At 54.7% G+C, this 10,000-nt stretch overlaps 1 long non-coding RNA gene across 1 annotated transcript in view; it reads right to left on the reverse strand.

The window, feature by feature from the left end:
* LOC144953426 (uncharacterized) overlaps positions 1-4,059 on the reverse strand; it is a 4,646-nt gene extending 587 nt beyond the window's left edge. Inside the window, exons 1-2 of the long non-coding RNA XR_013640806.1 lie at positions 3,955-4,059; positions 2,370-2,782 (exon numbers count right to left, since the gene is read on the reverse strand). This is a non-coding gene — a long non-coding RNA (uncharacterized LOC144953426). The remainder of the gene's footprint in view (positions 1-2,369; positions 2,783-3,954) is intronic.
* Between the last annotated feature and the right edge of the window lie 5,941 nt (positions 4,060-10,000).

Here is a 10,000-nt window from a genome sequence, read left to right on the forward strand (position 1 = left end):
CCCCGTGTCTCCCGTGTCTCCCCCGTGTCTCTCCCCCCGTGTCTCCCTCTCCCCGTGTCTCCCTCTCGCCGTGTCTCCCCGTGTCTTCCCGTGTCTCCCTCCCCCGTGTCTCCCTCTCCCGGTGTCTCCCCGTGTCCCCCCGTGTCTCTCCCCCCGTGTCTCCCCCGTGTCTCCCTGTGTCTCCCCCACCGTCTAGGAAGGAGGAGCTCTCCCCGATGTAGGCCCCGTGTCTCCCCCCGTGTCTCCCCCGTGTCTCCCCCCGTGTCTCCCCCCGTGTCTCCCCCCGTGTCTCCCCCCGTGTCTCCCCCCGTGTCTCCCCCCGTGTCTCCCCCCGTGTCTCCCCCCGTGTCTCCCCCCGTGTCTCCCCCGTGTCTCTCCCCCGTGTCTCTCCCCCCGTGTCTCTCCCCCCGTGTCTCCCCCCCGTGTCTCCCCCCGTGTCTCCCCCCGTGTCTCCCCCCGTGTCTCCCCCCGTGTCTCCCCCCGTGTCTCCCCCCGTGTCTCCCCCGTGTCTCTCCCCCCGTGTCTCTCCCCCCGTGTCTCCCCCGTGTCTCCCCCCGTGTCTCTCCCCCGTGTCTCTCCCCGTGTCTCTCTCCCCCGTGTCACCCTCTCCCGTGTCTCTCCCCCCGTGTCTCTCCCCCCGTGTCTCTCCCCCCGTGTCTCTCCCCCCGTGTCTCTCCCCCCGTGTCTCCCCCCGTGTCTCCCCCCGTGTCTCCCCCGTGTCTCTCCCCCGTGTCTCTCCCCCGTGTCTCTCTCCCCCGTGTCTCTCCCCCCGTGTCTCTCCCCCCGTGTCTCCCCCCGTGTCTCCCCCGTGTCTCCCCCCGTGTCTCCCTCCCCCCGTGTCTCCCCCCGTGTCTCCCCCCGTGTCTCCCCCCGTGTCTCCCCCCGTGTCTCCCCCCGTGTCTCCCCCCGTGTCTCCCCCCGTGTCTCCCCCGTGTCTCTCCCCCCGTGTCTCTCCCCCCGTGTCTCCCCCCGTGTCTCCCCCCGTGTCTCTCCCCCGTGTCTCTCCCCCGTGTCTCTCTCCCCCGTGTCACCATCTCCCCGTGTCTCTCCCCCCGTGTCTCTCCCCCCGTGTCTCTCCCCCCGTGTCTCTCCCCCCGTGTCTCTCCCCCCGTGTCTCCCCCCGTGTCTCCCCCGTGTCTCTCCCCCGTGTCTCTCCCCCGTGTCTCTCTCCCCCGTGTCACCCTCTCCCCGTGTCTCTCCCCCCGTGTCTCTCCCCCCGTGTCTCCCCCGTGTCTCTCCCCCCGTGTCTCCCCCCGTGTCTCCCCCGTGTCTCTCCCCCCGTGTCTCTCCCCCCGTGTCTCCCCCCGTGTCTCTCCCGTGTCTCTCCCCCGTGTCTCTCCCCCGTGTCTCTCTCCCCCGTGTCACCCTCTCCCCCGTGTCTCTCCCCTGTGTCTCTCCCCCGTGTCTCTCTCCCCCGTGTCTCTCCCCCGTGTCTCTCTCCCCCGTGTCACCCTCTCCCCCGTGTCTCTCCCCCGTGTCTCTCCCCCCGTGTCTCTCTCCCCCGTGTCTCTCCCCCGTGTCTCTCTCCCCCGTGTCACCCTCTCCCCGTGTCTCCCCGTGTCTCTCTCCCCGTGTCTCCCTCTCCCCGTGTCTCCCCGTGTCTCCCCCGTGTCTCTCCCCCCGTGTCTCTCCCCCCGTGTCTCCCCCCGTGTCTCCCCCGTGTCTCTCCCCCGTGTCTCTCCCCCGTGTCTCTCTCCCCCGTGTCACCCTCTCCCCGTGTCTCTCCCCCCGTGTCTCTCCCCCCGTGTCTCCCCCGTGTCTCTCCCCCCGTGTCTCTCCCCCCGTGTCTCCCCCCGTGTCTCCCCCCGTGTCTCTCCCCCGTGTCTCTCTCCCCCGTGTCACCCTCTCCCCGTGTCTCTCCCCCCGTGTCTCTCCCCCCGTGTCTCCCCCGTGTCTCCCCCGTGTCTCTCCCCCCGTGTCTCCCCCCGTGTCTCCCCCGTGTCTCTCCCCCCGTGTCTCTCCCCCCGTGTCTCCCCCCGTGTCTCTCCCGTGTCTCTCCCCGTGTCTCTCCCCCGTGTCTCTCTCCCCCGTGTCACCCTCTCCCCCGTGTCTCTCCCCCGTGTCTCTCCCCCGTGTCTCTCTCCCCCGTGTCTCTCCCCCGTGTCTCTCTCCCCCGTGTCACCCTCTCCCCAGTGTCTCTCCCCCGTGTCTCTCCCCCGTGTCTCTCTCCCCCGTGTCTCTCCCCCGTGTCTCTCTCCCCCGTGTCACCCTCTCCCCGTGTCTCCCCGTGTCTCTCTCCCCGTGTCTCCCTCTCCCCGTGTCTCCCCGTGTCTCCCTGTGTCTCCCCGTGTCTCTCTCCCCGTGTCCCCCCGTGTCTCTCCCCGTGTCTCCCCGTGTCTCCCCGTGTCTCCCCCCGTGTCTCCCCTCACCGTCTAGGAAGGAGGAGCTCTCCCCGATGTAGGCTCCCAGCTGCTGGAAGATGCCGTTGATCTTGCGCTTGGCCGTCACGAAGTGCTTCAGCGGCGAGGACGACGCCGAGGTGGTGGACGCCGGAGCGGCCACGTCGCCCATCGCTCGTTTCTCTCCTCGACCTCCTCCTCCTCCTCCGCCCAGGCCGGACGGCACGGAGCCACCGCCCGACACGGAGACGGAGCGAGAGAACGGAGCTCCGGAAGACATGGCGGGCGGGCGGGCGGATTGGATGGACTCACGGACTGATGGACTCACTCACTGATTGACTCACTCACGGATGGACTCACGGACTGATGGACTCACGGACTGATGGACTCACGGACTGATGGACTCACGGACTGATGGACTCACTCACGGATGGACTCACGGACTGATGGGGAGAGGGAGAGACAGGGAGATACAAAGAGTCACAAAGCAGGAGACAGAGTTTTGGGTTGGTAAGCGACTGAGTTGTCGTGGTGGCTGTGAGATGTTGACCACCTCGCCTGGTACACAGGAGGTCGTGGTTCACCCCCCCCCCTCACACTCCCCACCTCCCTCCTCCTCACCCCCCACCCCTCCTCACCCTTCAGGCCTCCTCACCCCACTCACCTCCCCCCCCCCCTCCCTCCTCACCCTTCAGGCCTCCTCACCCCCCTCACCCTCCCCCCTCATCCCCCTCCCCCCTCACCTCACCCTCCTCACCCTTCAGGCCTGCTCACCCTCACCACTCCTCACCCCCCTCCCCCCTCACCCCCCTCACTCCTCACCACCCCCCTCACCCTCCTCACCCTTCAGGCTTCCTCACCCCCCTCACTCCTCACCACCCTCACCCTCCCCCCTCACCTCACCCCCCTCACCTCACCCTCCTCACCACCACCTCCTCACCTCACCCCCCTCACCCCTCACCCTTCAGGCCTACTCCCCCCTCGCCTCACCCCCCCTCACCTCACCCCCCTCACCCTCCCCCCCTCAACTCACCCCCCTCACCTCACCCCCCCTCACCCCCCTCACCTCACCCCTCTCACCTCACCTCACCCCCCTCACCTCACCCCCCCTCACCCCCCTCACCTCACCCCCCCTCACCCCCCTCACCTCACCCCCCTCACCTCACCCCCCTCACCTCACCCCCCCCTCACCTCACCCCCCCCTCACCTCACCCCCCCCCTCACCTCACCCCCCCCTCACCTCACCCCCCTCACCTCACCCCCCTCACCTCACCCCCCTCACCTCACCCCCCTCACCTCACCCCCCTCACCCCCCTCACCCCCCTCACCCCCCTCACCTCACCCCCCTCACCTCACCCCCCTTCACCTCACCCCCCTCACCTCACCCCCCTCACCTCACCCCCCTCACCTCACCCCCCTCACCTCACCCCCCTCACCTCACCCCCCTCACCTCACCCCCCTCACCTCACCCCCCTCACCTCACCCCCTCACCCCCCTCACCTCACCCCCTCACCCCCCTCACCTCACCCCCCTCACCTCACCCCCTCACCCCCCTCACCTCACCCCCTCACCCCCCTCACCTCACCCCCCTCACCTCACCCCCTCACCCTCTCACCCTTCAGGCCTGCTGCTCCAGGCCGCGTCCGCTGACGGGCGCCGCCATCGCCCGCAGTTGCCGCGTGACGTCACCGGGCGGGGATGACGTCACGACGCCTCGGATTTGACGGCACGCGCCTCGAACGAGGGGATGACGTCACTGCCGGGAAGGGACCTCAACGGGTGATGTGACGTCATCGGGGCCTCGGATTTAACGGCTCGTGATTGGAAAGAGATGATGACGTCATCGAAGGGAAATGACGTCCCCGAGGCCTCGGTTTTTCCTCTCCTGATGTCACCGCCCCGCGCTCGCAGCCTGGAGAGGGATGACGTCATGCAATCTTTCGCGTCCCAAAATGATGACGTCACCCACTATCGATCGCAGTCGCGAGAGGGTGTGGGAGGAAGGATAACGTCATGCGAAGGTAATCGTTTCATAAAATTCTCATGAAATGAAACAAAAGGAAGCGACTTTGCCGGGTGACGCCTCAGTCGGCAAACTTTGTCCATCTTTAATCTCCATTTGATTGTCCACCTTTGATGGACAAAGTCTCCACCGCGCTCAGCCAATCCGCGCCAGGGGTCGAACCACCGACAAAGTTGATCACCTACCGACGCCAACTCAGAGGTTTTTTTCCCTCTAGATTCCCACCCCCTTGGAGTTGGTGGTGCCAGAACAGAGGTTTTTTTTACCTCCATAAAAAGGATATTTTTATAGTGATAGGTGTGAGATCAGAGGTTTTTTTACCTCCATACAAAGGATATTTTTAGTGATAGGTGTCAGATCAGAGGTTTTTTTACCTCCATACAAAGGATATTTCTGCAGTGAAAGGTGTCAGATCAGAGGTTTTTTTACCTCCATACAAAGGATATTTTTAGTGATAGGTGTCAGATCAGAGGTTTTTTTACCTCCATACAAAGGATATTTTTACAGTGATAGGTGTGAGATCAGAGGTTTTTTTACCTCCATACAAAGGATATTTCTGCAGTGATAGGTGTGAGATCAGAGGATTTTTACCTCCATACAAAGGATATTTCTGCAGTGATAGGTGTGAGATCAGAGGTTTTTTACCTCCATACAAAGGATATTTCTGCAGTGATAGGTGTCAGATCAGAGGTTTTTTTACCTCCATACAAAGGATATTTTTAGTGATAGTTGTGAGATCAGAGGGTTTTTTTACCTCCATACAAAGGATATTTTTAGTGGTAGGTGTGAGATCAAAGGGTTTTTTTACCTCCATACAAAGGATATTTCTGCAGTGATAGTTGTGAGATCTGAGGGTTTTTTTACCTCCATACAAAGGATATTTTTAGTGATAGTTGTGAGATCAGAGGGTTTTTTTACCTCCATACAAAGGATATTTCTGCAGTGATAGTTGTGAGATCAGAGGTTTTTTACCTCCATACAAAGGATATTTCTGCAGTGATAGTTGTGAGATCAGAGGTTTTTTTACCTCCATACAAAAGATATTTCTGCAGTGATAGGTGTCAGATCAAAGGTTTTTTTACCTCCATACAAAGGATATTTTTGCAGTGATAGTTGTGAGATCAGAGGTTTTTTAACCTCCATACAAAGGATATTTTTGCAGTGATAGTTGTGAGATCAGAGGTTTTTTTACCTCCATACAAAGGATATTTCTGCAGTGATAGTTGTGAGATCAGAGGTTTTTTTACCTCCATACAAAAGATATTTCTGCAGTGATAGGTGTCAGATCAGAGGTTTTTTTACCTCCATACAAAGGATATTTTTGCAGTGATAGGTGTCAGATCAGAGGTTTTTTTACCTCCATACAAAGGATATTTCTGCAGTGATAGGTGTCAGATCAGAGGTTTTTTTACCTCCATACAAAGGATATTTTTGCAGTGATAGTTGTGAGATCAGAGGTTTTTTAACCTCCATACAAAGGATATTTTTGCAGTGATAGTTGTGAGATCAGAGGTTTTTTTACCTCCATACAAAGGATTTTTTTGCAGTGATAGGTGTCAGATCAAAGGTTTTTTTACCTCCATACAAAGGATATTTCTGCAGTGATAGTTGTCAGATCAGAGGTTTTTTTACCTCCATACAAAGGATATTTCTGCAGTGATAGGTGTCAGATCAGAGGTTTTTTTACCTCCATACAAAGGATATTTTTGCAGTGATAGGTGTGAGATCAGAGGTTTTTTACCTCCATACAAAGGATATTTTTGCAGTGATAGTTGTCAGATCAGAGGTTTTTTTTACCTCCATAAAGGATATTTTTAGTGATAGTTGTCAGATCCGAGGTTTTTTACCTCCATACAAAGGATATTTTTACAGTGATAGGTGCCAGATCAGAGGTTTTTTTACCTCCATACAAAGGATATTTCTGCAGTGATAGGTGTCAGATCAGAGGTTTTTTTACCTCCATACAAAGGATATTTCTGCAGTGATAGGTGTCAGATCAGAGGTTTTTTACCTCCATAAAAAGGATATTTTAGTGATAGGTGTGAGATCAGAGGTTTTTTACCTCCATACAAAGGATATTTTTGCAGTGATAGTTGTGAGATCAGAGGTTCTTTACCTCCATACAACGGATATTTTTAGTGATAGTTGTGAGATCAGAGGGTTTTTTTACCTCCATACAACACCCACTCACCCACCCACTCTCTCACTCACTCACCCACCCCCTCACTCACTCACCCACCCCCTCACTCACTCACCCACTCACTCACCCACCCACTCTCTCCCTCTCACTCACCCACTCACCGACTCACTCACCCACTCATTCACTCACCCACTCACTCACCCACTCACCTACTCACCCACTCACCCACTCACCTACTCACCCACTCACTGACTCACTCACCCACTCACTCACTCACTGACTCACTCACCCAGCCACTCACTCACCCACTCACTCACTCGTCGTAGTTTTTGAACTTTTAAGGCAAAATATTTTCCACAAAGTCGACATCAACAACAACAACGACTGTGATGGTGGTGATGGTGGTGGTGATGATGGTGGTGTTGATGGTGATGATGATGGTGGTAACGACAGTCGCTACCGTCTAATGCGCCATGATTACACTCTGAACATCATAAAGGGTCGGGGGTGAGGGAGGTGGTGAGACCTGGTGAGGAGGTGGTGAGTGGTGCCAAGTCAGAGGTTTTTACCCTCCAGATTATCACCACCCCCATAGTGAGTGGTGTCAAGTTAGAGGTTTTTACCCTCCAGATTATCACCACCCTCGTAGTGAGTGGTGCCAAGTCAGAGGTTTTTACCCTCCAGATTATCACCACCCCCATAGTGAGTGGTGTCAAGTTAGAGGTTTTTACCCTCCAGATTATCACCACCCTCGTAGTGAGTGGTGTCAAGTTAGAGGTTTTTACCCTCCAGATTATCACCACCCTCGTAGTGAGTGGTGTCAAGTTAGAGGTTTTTACCCTCCAGATTATCACCACCCCCATAGTGAGTGGTGTCAAGTCAGAGGTTTTTACCCTCCAGATTATCACCACCCTCGTAGTGAGTGGTGTCAAGTCAGAGGTTTTTACCCTCCAGATTATCACCACCCTCGTAGTGAGTGGTGTCAAGTCAGAGGTTTTTACCCTCCAGATTATCACCACCCCCATAGTGAGTGGTGTCAAGTTAGAGGTTTTTACCCTCCAGATTATCACCACCCCCATAGTGAGTGGTGTCAAGTTAGAGGTTTTTACCCTCCAGATTATCACCACCCTCGTAGTGAGTGGTGTCAAGTTAGAGGTTTTTAACCTCCAGATTCTAAATAATTGACAGAAGTTTTAACTTAATTTAAATACAATGCGAAAGTTTGAATCGAACCACCACCACCACCACCACCACCAACCACCATCACCACCACCAATCAACAACAAACAACAACCGACCGAGGACCGTCCAATAACAAAAGTTGATCCGGATATAAAATATCAATAAACCTATTATCGATTAATTACAAATAACGAGCTACGTCACGGTGAGAACGGGCCCGTCCGTTCACCACCAACAACAACTACCACCACCACCAACAACCAACAACAACCACCACCAACAACAACCACCACCACCAACAACAACCAACAACAACCACCAACAACAACAACCATCACCAACAACAACCACCACCAACAACAACAACCAGCACCACCAACAACAACAACCAACACCAACAACAACCACCACCAACAACAACCACCACCACCAACAACAACCAACAACAACCACCAACAACAACAACCATCACCAACAACAACCACCACCAACAACAACAACCAGCACCACCAACAACAACAACCACCACCGAAAAACAACAACCACCAACAACAACCACCAACCACCACCACCACCACCACCAACAACCACCACCACCACCAACCACCACCACTAACAACAACAACCACAACAAACAACCACCACAACTAACCGCCACCACCCACATCGGGTCAAACTTAGGCTCAACGTTGTGGTGGTTGTTGTTGTGGTGGTTGTTGTTGTTAGTGGTGGTGGTGGTTGTTGGTGGTTGTTGTTGTTGGTGGTTGTTGTTGTTGGTGATGGTTGGTGGTTGTTGTTGGTGTTTGTTGTTTTTCGGTGGTGGTTGTGGTGGTGGTTGTGGTGGTGGTTGTGGTGGTGGTTGTGGTGGTTGTAGTGGTTGTGGTGGTTGTGGTGGTGGGTGTTGTGGTGGTTGTTGTTGGTGCTGGTTGTTGTTGTTGTGGTTGTTGTTGTTGTGGTTGTTGTTGTGGTGGTTGTTGTTGTGGTGGTTGTTGTTGTGGTTGTTGTTGTGGTGGTTGTCGTGGTGGTTGTTGTGGTGGTTTGTTGTGGTGGTTGTTGTTGTGGTGGGGGTTGTATTGTTGTGGTGGTGGTTGTGGTGGTTGTTGTTGTTGTGGGTGTTGTTCTGGTTGTTGTGAATGTTGTGGTGGCTGTTGTTGTTGTGGATGTTGTGGTTGTTGTTGTGGATGTTGTGGTTGTTGTTGTGGTGGGTGTTGTTGTTGTTGTTGTGGGTGTTGTTGTTGTTGTGGTGGTGGTGGTTGTTGTTGTGGTGGTTGTGTTCCTGGTAACAAAGCAACGTCAACCACAGAGACACCCAAAGCAGCAGCAGCAGCAGCAGCACGACACACCCATTGTGGTGGTGATGGTGATGATGGTGGTGTTAGTGCTGGTGATGATGATGATGGTGGTGATGGTGATGATGGTGGTGATGATGATGATGTTAGTGCTGGTGATGATGATGATGGTGGTGATGGTGATGATGGTGGTGATGATGATGTTAGTGCTGGTGATGATGATGATGGTGGTGATGGTGGTGGTGATGGTGGAGGTGGTGATGATGTTAGTGGTGGTGATGATGATGATGGTGGTGATGGTGGAGGTGATGATGATGGTGGTAGTGGTGGTGGTGATGATAATGGTGATGTTAGTGATGATGGTGGTGATGTTGATGATGATGTTAGTGGTGATGATGGTGATGGTGATGATGGTGATGGTGATGATGATGATGTTAGTGGTGATGTTGATGGTGTTGATGGTGATGTTGATGTTAGTGATGATGGTGGTGATGATGATGATGGTGGTGATGATGATGATGATGTTAGTGGTGGTGATGGTGATGATGGTGATGTTAGTGCTGGTGATGTTTGTGATGATGGTGATGGTGGTGGTGGTGATGATGATGTTAGTGGTGGTGATGATGATGATGGTGGTGATGGTGGAGGTGATGGTGATGGTGGTAGTGGTGGTGGTGATGATAATGGTGATGTTAGTGATGATGATGGTGATGGTGGTGATGATGATGTTAGTGGTGATGTTGATGGTGTTGATGGTGATGATGATGATGTTAGTGCTGGTGATGATGATGATGGTGGTGATGGTGATGATGATGGTGGTGATGGTGATGATGATGGTGGAGGTGGTGATGATGTTAGTGGTGGTGATGATGATGATGGTGGTGATGGTGGAGGTGATGGTGATGGTGGTAGTGGTGGTGGTGATGATAATGGTGATGTTAGTGATGATGATGGTGATGGTGGTGATGATGGTGGTGATGTTGATGATGATGTTAGTGGTGATGTTGATGGTGTTGATGGTGATGTT

The sequence above is a fragment of the Lampetra fluviatilis genome, chromosome 76 (genome assembly GCF_964198595.1).
Source record: "Lampetra fluviatilis chromosome 76, kcLamFluv1.1, whole genome shotgun sequence".
NCBI classification, from domain to species: domain Eukaryota; kingdom Metazoa; phylum Chordata; class Hyperoartia; order Petromyzontiformes; family Petromyzontidae; genus Lampetra; species Lampetra fluviatilis.